This window comes from Gracilinanus agilis, chromosome 5 (assembly GCF_016433145.1).
Source record: "Gracilinanus agilis isolate LMUSP501 chromosome 5, AgileGrace, whole genome shotgun sequence".
NCBI classification, from domain to species: domain Eukaryota; kingdom Metazoa; phylum Chordata; class Mammalia; order Didelphimorphia; family Didelphidae; genus Gracilinanus; species Gracilinanus agilis.
The window spans coordinates 149,046,945-149,065,163 of NC_058134.1; positions in this window are offsets into that span (position 1 = coordinate 149,046,945).

Consider the following 18,219-nt stretch of genomic DNA (forward strand, 5'->3'; position numbering starts at 1 on the left):
GGTTTTGACAGTGATATCAGTGTCTCAACATCTTTACCTGGGATCCTTTTTGTGAAGTTATCATTCCAGGTTTTACCCTTCTCTCCTTGTCCACCCTTTTTGAATTTGCAATGCTCATGAGAAAACCAATCTTATCTAATAGTGATGCAGGATTGGAGCTCAGGAGATAGACTCAGGTTAGATCTAGAGATCTGGGAATAGCCAGCTTAGAAGGCAATTGAATTCATGGAAACTGATGAAATCCCCAAGCAATAGAGAAGATGGCAGAGGCCATTGTTACCTTGGATGATGATCCATCCGAGCTAAGGAATAATAATAATAGATCTTCACAACTCCTATATTAGCTGGCTAAGAAGTATCAGACAGGAAGAAAACCAAAATAGATTAGTATCAAAACCTAGAGAGAAGATCTAGGAAATGCTTAGCAGCATCAAATGCTGCAAAGAGGTCAAGAAAAATGAAGATAGAGAAAAGGCCACTTGTTTTGACAAGAGATCAATGGTGACTGCAGAAAGTTTTAGATAAATGATAAAAGTTCCAAGTCAGATTGCAGAAGGTTTAGAAGTGGGTAGAAGAAGAGGACATAGAGGCACTGATGAAAGGAGATGACTTTTTCAAGGAGTTTGGCTCAAAATGATGAGAGGTACAAGAAGAAAACTAGTATTAGAGTTGTTAAGATCTAGTGTTTTTGTTTTGCAAGGGAGTGGGATTTTTTTTAGGGATAGATGAGACATGAGCATATTTGCATTCAGTGGGTGATGTATAATTGGAATTTGGGAGACGCCATTTAAAAGTATATGTGTATATATATATATATTTTTTTTTTTTTCCCTATGGACATGTGGGAACTATCAAACTACATTTCCCGTGGTCCAACAGGTTTCTGGTTCCGGTTCTTTAGGCATCCCCACGCAGAGGACAGTTTAAATGGGAGGAGAATCCGAAAGGAAGCCCTCTCTCAGCTAGCAGGCACAGGAAGGTACAAAAGGCAGTTTTGAATTCTTACAGGCGCGTGGCCTAATGATTTTATCCCTATCAGCATGGTTTTAATTAAACTACTAATTTATATAATTATATCAGTCTTTATTATTTTTAATCGTAACAGTGAGAAACCAGAAAAGAGACTGAAGGTTACAGAGAGTGGATAATATTGGGAACAGTCTGCTGGAAGAAATGGGATCAAGTGTGCCTGTAGGGTTTTTGATAGCCATCTCATCATCAAAGATTTCAGTGAAGAAAGAAGTATGGGAGAAGTGGAGAAGCGGGGGGAGGAGGGGGTTATTTTCCCCAGTGAGGAAGGTGAGGTTCATAATTCCTTTTTTCTCCTGCTTTCCTTAATAAACTTCCCTATTTTAAAAGTAAAAAGTCATATGATTGGGTTAAAACAAGAAGCCACCAACTTGTATTGTACATGTGATAACAATTACAAACACTTCACTGCTCTGGGCTCCACTTATACAGATACTTAGAGAAATCAAGACTTTTCTCAAATAACAATAAAAGAGGAAATGGAACATCCGTGGTAATGTGGTATCACAAGAGTGGACACATACTATGAGGGAATATGGGCTTTCTACCTAGTTCTACACAATCTGTTTCATTGAATCCAATGCTTTCTTGCATAATAAACTAAGTTTTTACTAAAATTAAGATGAAAACTTCCTTTATGGAGCTGTTAGGATGTACTTGGACACGCCCTATAGGCACACCCTTGACCTGACTGATTGGGACAACCCTTACCCCATCACCAATCTCGAGTCCAAGCAGGCTGGGATCCTACACCTCATCTCTGGAGGCCCAGAAGTTCATATCATCACAGAGGAAATGCCCTCTTCTGCCCTTTGAAAAATATTGGGATCTGAAGGGAAATATCACAAGTTATAGGAAGTTCTAAAATTGTCAAAATAAATAAATTAGATATTTATTAAGCCTTATTGTCAGTGATGTTGATAAGGCAAATACCGAATAACATTGGCAGCATAGTGTTTCCTCATATGAGGGGAGCAAGAAAGTTTTCTCATGTATCTTTACCTTCTTTCTGTAGGACATAGCCAGCCCACTTGATAGATTCACGCTGAAAATTGTCAGTTTAGTCAATCAAAATGTATTTAATAATCTCCCACTAAATACCAGGAGGTATAATAAGAACTGAGGATATGAATGTTCTGCTACCCTTCCCAGCCACTTTCATAGCACAGAGAAGCCTTTGGATCATAGACTTAATTCTGAAGCTGGAAAAGATCTTAAAGATCATGTATCACAAGCCCCCTGTAAAAGGCCCCTGCTATGTGTCAGACATTGTGCTAAGCATGGAGGATACAGAATGAGGCAAAAGACAGTCCCTGCCTTCAAGGAGCTTCGGTGTGTCAATAAATAGATGCAGAGCAAGCTACAGAATAAAAAGGCCATCCAACCAACTGAAGGCACTGGTATTAAGAGAGATCAAGGAAGGCCTCTTGTAGAAGGTGGAATTTTAGTTCTTCCAAAACTCTTTAGAGAAGCAGAGGGCCAACTTCAGGAACTTGATATGTCAGAGGATAGATTAAAAGAGTCTTGTGGCATGAGGTAACTTGTGGAAAATGCAGACGTCAGGTACGAGTAATATATAATATCTTGGATAAGCGTCATCTTCCCTTTGGGTTTTGTTTGTTTCCTTGTTTTTGAGACTGAGCTCATCTTACCCAGCCCGGAAACAAAGCAGCCTCAGGCCATGCAATCCCCCTACTAGGCATCCTCAGAGCTTGGACCCTTTCCATTTCCCTTTCTGCCCTGGGCCAGCTTTCCCTTCCTTAGGTGCCCCTGGACTTAGGCTAGGACTTGGGCCACCTTCTCAGTTCTTCTGGATGTAAAGAAAGTGTGCAGTGCTATAAAGAAACGTGTATAGTTTCAGCAAGCATTCGTAAAAGTCGACGATATTCTTCTATTTGGAAGTCTACTAGCTGCCCGGAATGAATAGATAACAACAGCAGAACCACTTAAGGCTCATGATATAGTTTCTCTGACAGAATGTAAGATGCGCCTTGTTTCATTTCGGTCTTTATGCCACTGTTTTCTAGTACGATGACTGGCACACAGTCAACATTTAGTAAATACTGATTAATTTGTGGTAGGAAGGAAGGAAACGAGTTCTTGTGAGGCACCTAAATTGTGCCAGTCACTGCATTAGGCTCTTTACAAATATCTCATTTTATTCTCCCAACAAACCTGGGAGGTAGGTGCTCGTATTCTCATTTTATACATAAGGAAACTGGGGTTAAGTGACTTGCCCAGGGTCACACAACTAGTAAGAGACCTCCAACCAGAAACCCTAGAAGTGTGATGTCCTAGAACCTATAAGAAAGGTATGAGCACTGTCTCTAACACGAGGTACAGAATTCCATTGTATAAGCAGAGGGTGAAAATGCACAGTAAGGAATATAGCAACTGTTCTTTTGTGTGGAGAAGCCATTTTTTTGTACATGTAGAGATTTGGGCAGGATTGTGATTTTCTGTTTTGTCATCACCTTTAATTTGGAGTTGATCGTTTAAGGAACTGCAGAATTAACCTGAAGTGTCCCTCATTTTATAATGAGGCCAGTCCTATCCTTTGTCCAGGAGCAGGTAAGATTTCCTCTCAGGAAGAGAGAGATAAAAAGAAGACTCGCTGACAGAAGGGTCATTGTTAAACACCAGGTTAGTTTATGGATTTTTTTTTCTTTTGGAGTCATTAAAAGTAGGCTAGGTTTTCCTCTATGTGAGATAATTTGGCGTGATGTACAAATGAATTGTGGAGCGTTCCTTCCAGCCCTACTTTTCTATGGTAGCGCATGTAGAACAGGTAACGAGAGGCAACTTAGACCTGAAAAGAACAATCATTTCAGAATCAGGAGACCTGAAACTGAGCCTGAGGCCTACAGCTTTTAGCAAGATGACTGTGGGTAGGTCAACTTAGTTTCCACATCTACACAATGTTGATGATAATACCTACCCACCTCAAAAAAAGCTGCAAAGAGAGCACTCAATAAAATTTAAAGCAAATTAGAACTGGGAACTACTGTGTCATATAGTCAAAAGGACTCCCACCAGATTGGGGAGCCAGAGGACTTTGAGCAAGTCGCTTAACCAAGTGGGACCTCAGTTTCCTTCCTTAGAAAGTAATGAGATTGAGGGCAGATGGGTAGCTCAGTGGATTGAGACCAGAGGTCCTAGGTTCAAATCTGGCCTCAGACACTTTCCAACTGTGTGACCCTGGGCAAGTCACTTGACCCCCATTGCCCACCCTTACCACTCTTCCACCTAAGAGCCAATACGCAGAAGTTAAGGGTTTAAAAAAAAAAAAGAAAGTAAGTGGATTGGACTGGATGATTTTTAAGTCCCCCTTCTAGCTGTAAGTCCATGATCCTATTATGATGATGACTATTATAATGTCTGAGGAAGACTGTAATACTGGACTAGGAGTCTAGGATCTTGGATTCTAAAATCCCAGCTTGTCCACACTGACTGGGTGCCTTGACTGTGTAGCAACCTTACTGGAACTTAGTTTTATTTATTTTAAAATTCTCTCTAAGTTCTCATCCTATTGCAAAATTTGGTCAGGGTAATTCTATGACTCTAATTCAGCTTAATCAAAGAAGAAATTAGAATGGGCACTCATGGTGGACCAAGAGGGGTTCCTAAATCCCTCATTTCTATTAAAATTATTTTTGGTCTTTTTCAGTTCAGTTTTCATACCAACTCCCCCTAAATGTTACTACCAAAATGTCCTGATGAAATATTGCCTTCTCTTACCCATTCATATTGCTGTAGTGAATTTAAAGGAATGTCCTCATTTGGTATTTAAGGATTTGTTGAAGAAATAGCAAAGATCTCATATTTTAGGCAGGTGGATGATTAGTAGAGCTGGAGTGGGGAAGGTGTGAACTGATATCTGGTCTTAGATGTTGCTAACTCTATGACCCCACACAAGTCACTTAACATGCCTGTCTCAGTTTTCTCAACTACAAAACGGTGTCAGTAATAGCATTACCTTACAGAATTGTGAGGATCCAGTGGGAAATATTTGTAAAACACTTAGTAAAATAACTGGCACATAATAAGAATTTAATAGATAAAACAAATTCCCTTTTAAAGTGACTATTTAGCTAAATTAATTTTCATCTGTGCCAGTAGATGGAATCTGGTTCAATTAATTATTTTCTTATGTTTAAAACTTGTGAATACTTCAAATTTATTGTATTCTGAAGTACTTAGTTGAAAATCAATACCTAAATGCCTTATTCTCTGAATTTGCACAGCTCTTACCCTAATCCAGGCCTTCCTCATGTCATTCTTAGATTGCTAGAATAAATTCTTAATTGTCCTTCCTAATTTCTAACAGAAAACTGACATGTTGCCAAATACAGGGCATTATTTTCTTGCTTCCAATATAAATTCTCCAATAATAATTTCATTCTAGATCTCACTTTTAAAATACAATGTATGCAATAGGATAATCATGTCCCATTTGCCTCATATTAGTCTAACTAGATATTAATCCATATAGAGCAGTGATTCCCAAAGTGGGCACCACCACCTCCTGGTGGGTGCTGCAGCGATCCAGGGGAGCAATGATGGCCACAGGTGCATTTATCTTTCCTATTAATTGCTATTAAAATTTTTAAAAATTAATTTCCAGGGGTGCTAAGTAATATTTTTTTCTGGAAAGGGGGTGGTAGGCCAAAAATATTTGGGAACCACTGGTATAGAGCAAAACCAGTGATGTCCTTTTTCTTCTTTAAGGTAATCTTTTTTGTAAGACCTTGGTTGAATGGACAAGGAAGACAATCCCTACCAACATAGCTTTGTAACTAAACCTGGAGAACTTATAGTCATGTGTGTTTTCTTGCCCCTTTCCTTCTGCATATTTTAGAAAGTCAGAAAAATGAGAGTATTTGTATTCCTATCTACTTAAATAGATTGGTTTCCATTTGCTAAGCAATGGTGGCTGTTTTTAAGGCTGCTCTCATTTCTAGGAGTGTTTCTTCCAGAATATGTGTAGGCGTAATAGGTGAGGAAGCCATGTGGGTAAGGAACTTGAGTGACATTGAGCAAGGAGATGAATTAGATAATCTCTAAAATTCTTTCCAGCTCTACTCTACTTCCCAATATGTCCAAATTTAATAGAGCTAGGTAATATTGCTATAATGACTTTATTCTAAAATACTTACTTGCTGAAGCAGATAGAGGGTCCAGAGGAAAGACAGCCAGGTCTGCAGCCAGGAAATTGTTGGCTTTAGTTGTTCTTCAGTTGTGTCTGACTTGTTGTGACCCTATTTGGTGTTTTCTTGGCAAAGATGCTGGAGTGGTTTGCCATTTCCTTTCCCATCCCATTTTTAGTGTTGAGAAACTAGAGCAAACATGATTAAGTGACTTGCTCAAGGTCACAAAGCTAGTAAGTGTCAGAAGATGGATTTGAACTCATAAAGATGAGTCTGATTCCAAGGCCAGTCAGGAAGATGAGTTAAAATCCAGCTTGGGCAAATCACTTCCCTCTGTTGGCCTCAGTTTCCTCATCTCTAAAATGAGTTGGAAAAGGAAATGGCAAACCATTCCAGTATCTTTGCTAAGAAAACTCCAAATAGGGTCATGAAAAGTCAGATGTGACTGAAATGACTCAAGAACAAAAACCCTAACAGAAACTTGGACTCCATCCTTGGCTTTCCCTTCCCCACTGCTGACTCTCCATCATCCATACGTGTCTTACCCAAGTAATTTCCTTCACTCTTCTCTCCATGACACTTTCTCATTCTTTCTAACACCCTTTTATATGTTCTCTTCCCTAACTAGAATATAAGCTCCAAGAAGACAGGGACTGTCTTATTTGTATGGCATTTGTAACACCGATACTTAACATAGTGCCTGGCACATAATAAACTCTTAATAAGTGTTTGATCTCTCTCTCTCTCTCTCTCTCTCTCTCTCTCTCTCTCTCTCTCTCTCAAAAAAATAGTTCAATTATTAGTACCACTAAAGTCCCAACATGCTGCTCTCTCATCACGGAATGGATATGTTCATGGTTTTTCAAAGACTTTTCTAGGAAAGTACAAGCTCTGGAAAGGTCAAACCCAATCCAAAGGCTGAGGGTGCCAGCCTGGTAGCAACTTACTGCCTAAGAATTTGCCTAGCTAGGTTCAGAGAGGCTCATTACCCAGCCCTGACCAACAGGCGTCCCATTCATTTGGCCATAGTGAGTCATGAAACTGCAAGGAGGTTGCATCATTAGAAGAATCAACATCAATCAAAATAATGGAACTTTTGAAATAGAATATATATATATATACATATATATGTATATATACATATATATGTGTATATATATACATATATTTATATATAGGTATATATATATAATCTCAGATCCTTTCAGTGATCTTTAAAATGGGTTTTGAAAAGCAAAGCAACGTTGTAACATAAAGTTCCCCAGGTAGAGACATCTCGGAATGAGCTGGAAACTCAAGTATTCAGATGGCTCCGTGACCCTCTTAATGCGGATGTTTCCTCCGGTGCGGTGCCTCAGGTCACAATCCATCCGTGCCTTCTCCTCCTGTGGTACTCTTGTCCTTCTTTACAGGGGTGAGCCCAATGTTTTGGGGTCCTTCTTCCCTTTCCTGAACACTTCTTTCCCTAGTCCTTATGTATAAAATGTGCATATGGAACAGGAGGCCGGCTTTCGTTAACATGGGATTATACTAGCCATTAGATAAAACATTCAAAGCCATCTTGAAAGTAAAATCTTGGCATTCCTTGTTGACTGCTTATTCTTGTCCCTTATTTGCCAAATTCAAGCACAACCAAAGAGTTAACTTCATCTGAATATCTGGAGGCCATCTATGCCGTTTGTTTTTTCAGACTTGGACATAGGAGGGAGGAAGATTTCACTTAAAACGTTTTGTTCTCTTCCTGGCAGGAGTTGACCACCGTCCAAAACACATTCAGAGGCTACAGATGCTCCGAGAATTGCTGTTTTATGTCGTTGCCCACAAGTCACACTGTTTACTTTGTTCATTATATTCTAACCTCCAAATAAAAATATTCCCAAATGCTGATTCCTAGGGATCGTCCCTTTGATAAACATACAGCGCGATCTATACTGATGTCTCATCTACAAATTAATGTATACCGTCTCGATCTTGCCTGTAATCCATGCACGCTTTGAGCGTGTGCCTGAAAATTTCAATTCTTTGGAAGCTGAGGAGGTTCCACAGTGCAAAGAAAAGTGAAAATAGGTTCTCAAAGGAATTCTCTGTGAAATTCCATAAAGGCAGCCAGCCAACAAGCTGGAAATAGCAAAGGCTTAGTGGTCCCGAGGATTATAAGAAAAGAGAAAAAAATCTTTTTTCTGGAATGCCGTCAGGTACAGGTGACTCGTTTCTTTCCCAATAGAGAAAGAGTTCAGTTAGTACCGCAGCCATGGGGTGTGTCTGGTGGGGTAACTGATAAGTGCGGTTAGGAGTCGGGGTGCTCTCTCGGGCTTTCTGCTCAGCTTCTCTCAGCCCTCAGCCCGTGCATGCAGACAGGGTTCAGCCCTGGAGGGGCCTGGCTTCCCTCTTCTTGTTTCATACTCTGGCCTTTTCCTAGTCCTTAGTCCTCCTTACCCGCCTGCAGCCTTTGATTCTGCTGGCCACACTGACCGGGGACCTCTCCTCCCCCTGGGTTTCTGCGACACTCCTGGGTCTTCTATGTCCTTGGCTGGCCCTTCTCCGGCTCCTTGGGGGGATCTTCACCTAGGCTGTGCCTGCTAACGCCCTCTAAGGCTCTCTACTGGGTCTTCCCCTTTGCCTCTGCGTTATTTCTCTTGGCAATCTCAGATCTCATGGATTCAGTTGCATCTCTATGGGTTTGTTGGTCCCACCTAAACTCTCTCCTGAACTCCAGGCTCACAGCTCCTAAATGTCCTATTGACATCCTAAAGTGACTTTGTTCCAAACAGAACTTTCTCCTAAACCAGTGATGGGCGAAGTTCTTAAAGAGGGGGCCAAAGGAAAGGAAATGCTCATCTGTCTGTGTTTCTAAGGCAACTCTTCGAAGTTTCATTGCATTGTATCCTACTCATCGTATTCGTCAGATTAGGAATAATGTCATGCCAAGGGATAGAACATTTCAGGGGTCCCATATCTGGCCCTCTGTAGTTTGCCCATCGCTGTCCTAAACCATTCTCTTTTTAACTTTCCTATTACTGTCACCACCGTTTTCTCAGTTCCTTGGGCTCACTACGTATGTAATTCTTCCTGCTTCTCATCCTTTTCTAATCTGTGCTAATTCTACCTTTGTGGGATGTTTTGTATGTACTTCCTTCTCTCCTCCCTTGTGTAGGCCCTCCTCCCTTTATACCTGGACTATTGCAATCGCCTTCTGATTAGTCTTTCTGCCTCACGACTCTCCCCATTCTATCCATCCTCCTTTCAGTTGTCAAAGTGCTGTTCTGAAAGTGCAGATCTGACCATAACACCCCCATCTGATTCAATAAATTCCAGTGGCTTCCTATTATCTCCAGGATTAAATATAATTATATTGAATGATGCAATTCATTTTTTATTTCATTACGTGTTATAATAATTATGATATTTTATTAATTTTAATAATTTAAATACNATTAAATATAATTATATTGAATGATGCAATTCATTTTTTATTTCATTATGTGTTATAATAATTTAATGGTATTATTATGATATTTTATTAATTTTAATAATTTAAATACTATATAATTATTACAATTATAATTAATTAATAATTGTTTAGAATAAAATTTTAATTTAAAATTTATGTATTTATTGTTATAATAAATATAATTTCTGTTTGACTTTAAAGCCTTTGCATAACCTGATCTCTTTCTACTTTCCAGTCTTCTTAAGTTTCTAGAAGTAGAAAAACTCTTAGAAACTCGTGAGCCACTTGTCAGTGAGGTTCTCCAAATTGAAAGTCAGTCTTTAGGCACAAGGAATATGTAGTCAAATACTGGGCCAGTACTTATAACCTTTTTCGTCTTGGAATCAATTAGAGCTTATATCATGCTGGCATAGTTTTGGAGAACGCAGAGTCGGTTCAATGTCCCATTGAAACATTGGAAGCATATCTCAATGAGTTTTCTCTTTCACATTTCTTTTAAACTCATGTCTGTATTTTGCAAATAAATTTGAATTTTTTTGGTTTAGGTAAAAATGTAGAGAATGTCCCCATCTTTGTTTTTGGCAATCGTGAAAGGGTAAGGTGATGAGACAAAAATGGCTTCCTGGCAGGAATCCAAGCAACTGAAGTCAAAAAAGGCTTATTCTCAAAGAAAAAAGTTTGTGGAGTCAATTCAAATCATTCTCATTTTCCATTAAGGAAGGAAAGACTTAAAGCTGTTGACCAAAAGCATGGAATGTACAATTAAGAATGATTCGTGCCCTTGCCTTGGACAAATTTGGATCTTTATTTTGTTTTAGGCTAAATGATTTTATCGGTATCTTATCAGTATGAACATTCCCTCCACCAAGGCAGCAAAAAAAATCCTTGGAACACAGCCTGAGTTGTTCAGAACACTGAGAAGTTAAATGACCTAGAATCACAGGATCATAGATATGGAGTAAGTAAGGAACTTAACGGTCATCAAGTTCAATCTCCTTGTTTCACAGAGAGAGAATTGAGGTGTGGGGAAATCAAGGAACTTCTTAAAGGTAACAATGGTAGTAAATGTGTATAAATGTACAAAAGTCCCTTAGTTTTCCCAAAATTTCCTAACTTGGGGAAAACTAAGGGACTTATTGGGGATGAAGTCCAAGGTTCAAAATCTCCATTTATATGAGTGGCAGAACCAAGATTCAAATGTAAGTTTTCTGTCTGAAACTCAGCATTCTTTCAACAATATCTTAATGTCCCTAATACTTATCCCTGATTAGAAAGTTATTCATCAGAGACAGGACATGAACCCAGGTCTTTCTTACTCCAAAATCAGCGTTCTACCCATTATAACATTGCTCATCTCTCTCTCTCTTCTCTTCTCTCTCTCTTCTCTTCTCTCTCTCTTCTCTTCTCTTCTCTTCTCTTCTCTTCTCTTCTCTTCTCTTCTCTTCTCTTCTCTTCTCTTCTCTTCTCTTCTCTTCTCTTCTCTTCTNGAACAGTTCTATGTTTATAAAATACATATTTCCGGGAACATCTAGAAATACTTTTTGAATGTCAGGAGTAAAATTCTTCCCACTAGGGATTAAAGGATGCCTTCCTTTCTGCAAGTCAAGTCAGGTCCTCACAAAACTAAGAATTTTCGATGGAATTAAAAGCAATTAAAGACCAGGAAATTTCTAATTGCTGTCTCATGAATGCCACAATATTGTAAACTGCAGGTGTTGAGATTTTGATATTTCTGAATAAATCTGCTACATTTTCTATCACAATACAGTAAATCCTTACTCATCGTAACATGCCCTTGAAGCTTGATTAACCTTTCTTTTCTTTATTTTGAATTATGTGAAGAATGCTGTTCTGACTCAAAACTAAAAAAAATAAAGAAGTAATATAATCCAAAACCACATTTTTGTTTAGTATATAAAGCAAACACTTGTTTGTATATACAGAAAGGGTCAAGTAAAACAAATGCCTTTTGTGATTTGGGTGACTTTTTTGACTGATTAAATAGATTCTATTATTTTTTTTTGTAATAAGATAGCCTAAAATCAGCTTTAATGTCACACATTTATTCAATTAACATGATTAACATAAACATATGATTAGCTGGCTATTTCCTGATTTTCAGTCATATTTCATAGCTTTTGAGGCTACATATAGCCAGTTTGCTCATAATTCTGAAGAGTAGTTTTCACTGATATGTGGATTTCAAATTTCAAATTCCAGCTCTTTTACTTAGAGCCTGTATGTTCTTGGGCAAGTCATTTCAGGAGCTGTTTCCCTTATTCATATAATAAGGGCATTGGCCTATATGATCTCTAATTTTCCTACCACCTCTAAATTTTATAATCTTGTAGCATTTTTTTTTAAAAAGCATCACATACTTGCCAGAGAACAAGTCTGTGATACTTGTAATCCTTTAAAATGGAGGTTCTTTATCTTATTTGTGCTATGGAAACTCTTGGCAGTTTGGTAAAGCCCATGGACCCCTTTTCAAAATTATGTTTTTGAATACTTAAAATACATACGACTGTAGGGGACACCAACTATTTTGCTATAAAGGTATAATTTATGTGTCATCCAAATTTATAGATCCCATGGGCATCTATGAACCCCAGATTAAGAATCCTCTTCTAAAACAGTCCTCTTCTTCCTCATTGGGAGTAGTGGTGAGCATTCCTTTGTGAGAAACTAGATGTATATTTGGACTCCTGAGATATGATCCTACTACTACGATCCTGTGAACCAAGAGGAATGCCCTTGACTTTGAAAGATATCAGCAAATACTTTTTTTTTTTTTTTGCTTATTCTTTTTTTGGGCTTATTCATTAAGAAGCATGAGAGTAAAAGGAGAAAAATTTCTCTGAGTCATAAAAGATTCAAAATGGTAAATATGTTTCATTCAGTGTATTCTAACTGCTTCATATTTATAAGTTTTGTCTCCCTTATAAGACTGTGAATTCCTCCGTGGAAGGAACCATAGTATATGTTTCTTTCATAAAAACCCCATGGACAGTGTTAGCTACATAATAGATAAACAGTGAATATGTTCAATGAATACTGTGAGTAAAGTTGAATTTAGTTAAGTTTATCTCATCCATGAGGGTAAGGAAAATACAAAACAAAACAATGATCTTCTCTGCTGCCAGAGACTATGTTAAAATTTGTCATCTTCTAAATCAAAAATTATTTTAAGAAAACATTTATAATAAAACATGAGAATGGATATTGTTGTCTATACAAAAAGAACCATGGACAAGATTGTTTTGCACAAAGCATTGTGTTGCAAGAAGATAAAAATCACACATGGATTGCAAAGTCTTTAATTTCCTTTGATCTTGTGCCTATAGTCAGTATTTTTGCAAACATCTAGGTTTAATAGGACAGACTTAGAAACATTGAAAAGTATAAGAGTTGGGCTTACTCAGTAGAGACAAGACATTCTTTAATTTCAGCTAAAATATAATTTTTTTCTTTCATTTTTTAAAGGAATAAGTTTTACTACTGCATTCACTTTTACATCATAGTTGTTTCTGGATATACTGTGTTTCCTCACTCTCAACAAACAGACTTTCCCCTATCACAAAGAAAACAGGCGAGCAAAATCAACCAATCACCACATCTAATTACACACACACACACACACACACACACAAACACACACACATATATCACATTATGTACCAGTAGACCCTATTTCTATGCCAAAAAATTGTTGCTGTTATTCATTTATTTCACTTGTTGAAGTTGACTCTTTATGACCTCATTTGGGGTTTTCTTGGCAAAGATACTGGACTGTAAGAATACAGACACACTAATACATGGTTGGTGGAGTTGTGAATTAGTCTGACCATTCTAGAAAATAGGGTGGAACTATGTGGAACAAATGAATAACAAATATCCATTGCCATTTCGTACTAGAAAATAGGGTGGAATTATGTGGAACAAATGGATAACAAATATCTATTGTCATTTCCTTCGTTAGCTCATTTAAAGATGGGAAAACTGAGACAAACAGGGTTAAGTGATTTAACCAGAGCCACACAACTAGTAAGTGTCTGAGACTGGATTTGAACTTAAGTCTTCCTTTTGGACTTCAAGCTTAGTACTGTGCCACCTCTACCAAAAATGGGGAGGCACACATTTCTCTTTCTCAGGAGCCAAGATTAGTCATCATGGTTATTCAGTATTTGGCCTTATTTTACCATGATTTCAGTTTATATTATTATATCCTCTGTGTGTGTGTGTGTGTGTGTGTGTGTGTGTGTGTGTACGTACACACACAATGGTAGTGGGAAACTGCTTCTTGGGTGAAGCAAGTGGGTAAGATCACTTAAAGGCAGGAAGACCTGAGTTCAGATATCATCTCAAATATTTATTAGCTGTGCAACTCAGCGCAAGTCTCTAAGCCTCTCTTGGTCTCAATTTACTTATCTGTAAAATGGTCATAAAAATAGAACCTACCTCCTAGGGTTGCTGTGAGAAACAATTAAAATAGCATATATACTTTGCAAATCTATATATAATTTATATGGTGCTATATATAACTTTTAGCTCTTATTGTGGTTGTTATAATTCATTCTGCATAAATTCATATTTTCCCCTGCTTCAATTCCTCATATCTTTTCATTCTTTCAGCACAATTTACTCAATACAATTTGTACTAACATCCCCTAATTGATGAATACCCATTTTGCTTATAGTTTTGATGCTGTTGTTTTACTTCCAAAAAAGGAGCTATGCATGGGGCCTTCTTTTTGTCTTTGACCTCCAGCCTATTGCCTATCAAGGTAATCTCTGGGTAAAAGGATCTCTGAACTAGGTAGTTTCTTTTCCCACATCGTTACACCCTATTTTCTAGAATGGTCAGACTAATTCACAATTCCACCAACCATGTAAAGGTGTGCCTATATTCCTATAGCCCTTCCAATATTATCTATTTTCTGAGGGGAGGGGAAGAGAGGGGAAGGAAAGAGAGGAGAGGAGAGGAGAGAAGAAGCAAAGAAAAATCTTTGTAACATGCAAATTAAATACAATTAAAATCCAAATGCAAAATTCAAAACAAAGGAATAACAAAGAAGAAATAAAACACAATTTCCCCCCACTAGTACAGGAAAGGAAAATGCTATCTAAACAAGAATTCTAAAATTTGTCTTACCAATACTATGAAAACAGAACATAACCAAATTTAACTTTCCTAAATACAACAATTCTTACCTAAGGATAAAGAAAACTTGGAAACTATCTTGCCACTACAGAACTATTAACTTTTCCTATGCTGTGTACAGAAAAAAAAACTAGCCTTACCCTAATCTTAGAACTAAACTCAACATAAATACATGCAAACTAATTTATGTACACACAACCTATACAGAGAATTGTACAGAATCTCATATATACAAGAGAACAAAACTATCTACAGCTTATATACAAAATCCCTATATATACATTTACATCTATATATATCTATAAATATATTATATGCATACATGTAAATACACACAATATACAAAACATATATGTACAGACACATATATGCATATATACACATATGTGTGTATACACATGTACATCTGTGCAGAAAAAAATCACTCAGTTTGGAGAATTTAAAAATTTCCCCCCTGTTGTAAATCAAGTAGACCCGTAGGAACAGTGTAAATCCCTTTCTCCAGCCTCTGAAACTTGGGAATTACACAAAGCTTTTTTCCCCCCTATCTATATAAATAAAGAGAGAGAGAATATAGATATAGATATAAATAGATAAAGAATCTAGACTCTATGTTTCAGAGATTGCCTGTCTGCATGGCTGAGGAAGTCTTTTCATGGGAAATAATGGTACCAACGAAACCACAGATCTGGAAAAATAAAAATAGATCTACAAACAATGAAATTGAGGAAAGGAGAGATTAAGCAATATGTTTAGGTTAAATAGTATCAGAGGCAAGACTTGAGCTCAATTCCTCTCCCCTCAACTCCCCTGATCCATCTCTCTTACCCTATATAATGGGGAAAACCAGGGAAGGTGCCTTAAATATTACTTGTGGGCTCACTGGGGTGGATAGAAGACAGGAAGGGAGAATGGGTGTGACTTTACAAGTCAGGGAACCAGGCTTAACTACAAGGGAAAGATCATTGCCTGAAATGACAAGCCTGAACAATTGTCACTCAACCCCTCCCAGCCTGGAATAAATACAGAGTAATATATACACACAATGAGGACCTAAAATTACTAAAAACACAAGGAATCAGTTTAATAATATGAGGGGATTGGAAAGGGAGTTAGTTAAACTATGTCTAACAGCCCAGGACTGGAGTCAAAAGGGGAAAGTTCCTTAGCCAACCCTGGCTTCAGCCAGGTTTTGACAGCTTGGCTAAGGACCTGGGGAAGAAGGCTTGAACTTGGGGTCTCACAACTATTCCAGGGATGTTACAGGATGCCAGGAACCAACTCCTCCAGAACTGATGTAGCCAGGTAGGGATCGAAGTCTGCAAGCTGTCCACCAGATCACAGGTCACTTCCCTACTCAGTGTCGCCTTGCAGGGTTGTTGTCTTCTGCTGTCAACCTTCACCACTCTCCAGGATCCAGGGAATCAGGGTGCAACTCCACTAGCTCTGAGGTCTCCCAGGGTCACTTACAGCTTGTCCCAACCACCATGGAGTCCTTCTCAGAGAGAGAGCCACACTTCCTGCTTCCCCATTCCATGTGGAATTCTCCAGTCCTTCCTGCTAAGTCTCCTTCATAAATGCTAAATAATCTTCCTCACAACACCTAACACCAACAATCTTTCCACTACATCCAAAAGCTATGAGTTAACTAGTCATGTACCCTGTGCACTTTAGCTTTTCTTCTAAACCCTTGGCTTCTGTCTTAGAAGAGCACTAAGAGATAGGCAGGGGGGTTTAAGTGATTCACCCAGGGTCACACAGCCAGGAAGTATCTGAAGTCAGATTTAAACCCCAAACCTCTTGTCTCTAGGTCTGGCTCTCAATCCACTGAGCCAACTCGTCACCCTCCTCTGCTTTATCTTTTATGAATTTTTACAGTAACTGGACTCAATTGTATCCATCATAAGAATGCAAGGGTTTGAATGAGAGAGACAGGAAAATAATGTAATGAGGTATTCCAAAAGAAACATTCCTGAAACATGAATGATAAGACAGCACACAAGATGAGAGATGTCTTTCCCAGCTGATCTAGGCAACTCTCATTAATAATTCACACAGTTTTCCCTCAGAAAATCCCATCTCTCTCATATACAGGGCAGCATGGAATGCCAATTTGGATATTTGTATTGGATTAGGACAACATGATTTCTAATCTTAATTGTCAGTGTTTTTCAGGGACTCTCTCTGTGCCTCAGTTTCCTCATCTATAAAATGGTTTGGTTAGATTTGATGATCTTTTAAAATCCTTTCACACTCCAAAAATCCCAGTGTAGCTGCATCCTAATTCACACTCATCCCGAGTCAGGTTCCTAACCAAGGTGATATCTCTCCCTGAGGTTTCCAAGGGTTCTTCCAGGAAATCTGATGGTTTTTCTCTGTTGCTATTAGCTTGAACTCCCACCCCTCTTCTACTTTCCCCCAATATCAACTGCCAGTGATTAGTGTCTAGTATAATTTAACTGAGCAGTTTGCTTTTAGGAAGGGATATTTACAGACAAGATATAGCAGCACCTGGGGATACACTCTCCATTTTACTATCTCAGTTAGTAGAAGGAATGGGCTCACACTTGAAAAAGTCTCTACAGATCATTTTCTCCACTAATGCGCTTTCCCCCTTCCAAGTGCAAGTTAGCCAGTGGAGGAGTCCTTTCCCTCTCAGAGAACCCAGCGTTGTGTCTGTGGAGTCGCTCTACTGCCTGTCCTTCCTCAAGACTGTGCTGGTAAGACCACAGGCTCTGACTTTGGACTTTTTATTCTCCTGACCCTTTCAAGCTCATAAGATCACAGCTTACTGTCATATTTCTTCACCTAGAAATAAAAGAGACATAAAAAGAGAGTAGGGCTACATGCCAAAATCAGAATCATAGCCGCAGCCATCCTCATCTTCCAGGCTTACTTCTTACTTGGATCCAGCTAGCAGGAACAACCTAACCCTGACCCTTGGCCAGTTTTGAATGAATGCCCAGCTCTAGATCAGCAGCCAATTGAAAGGCCGATTTTCTGGTAAGCTGACCAGAAGATGTCCCAGGGCAGGCTCAAGTCCACCTGGGGGCTGAGTCAGAGCACACTACACAGCCAAAGGATGCCAGTTCCAGTACTCTATTACGCTAGCCTTTATGGAGATAGTTCCTATTCAAATATTCACCACCTTGAAACCCAAATGTTGGCTTCTCAGAGAAGGTTTGATGGCTCCATCTTGAAAAATACTATTTATCTAGCTATTGATGATGATGCTAATGAACTCTGTCATTTCTGTTTATGTTTGCTCTATCTATTATCATCTCACACAGTTAGCTATAGAAACCCATCTTACTCTATAGGGAAGCAAGAAAGGAAGGGGAAATAAGAAAAAGGTAGGGAATACAAAATAGAGGGTGAACATAGAGAAGGGGTAGTCAGAAACAAAAATATTTGTGAACAGGGAAAGGCTG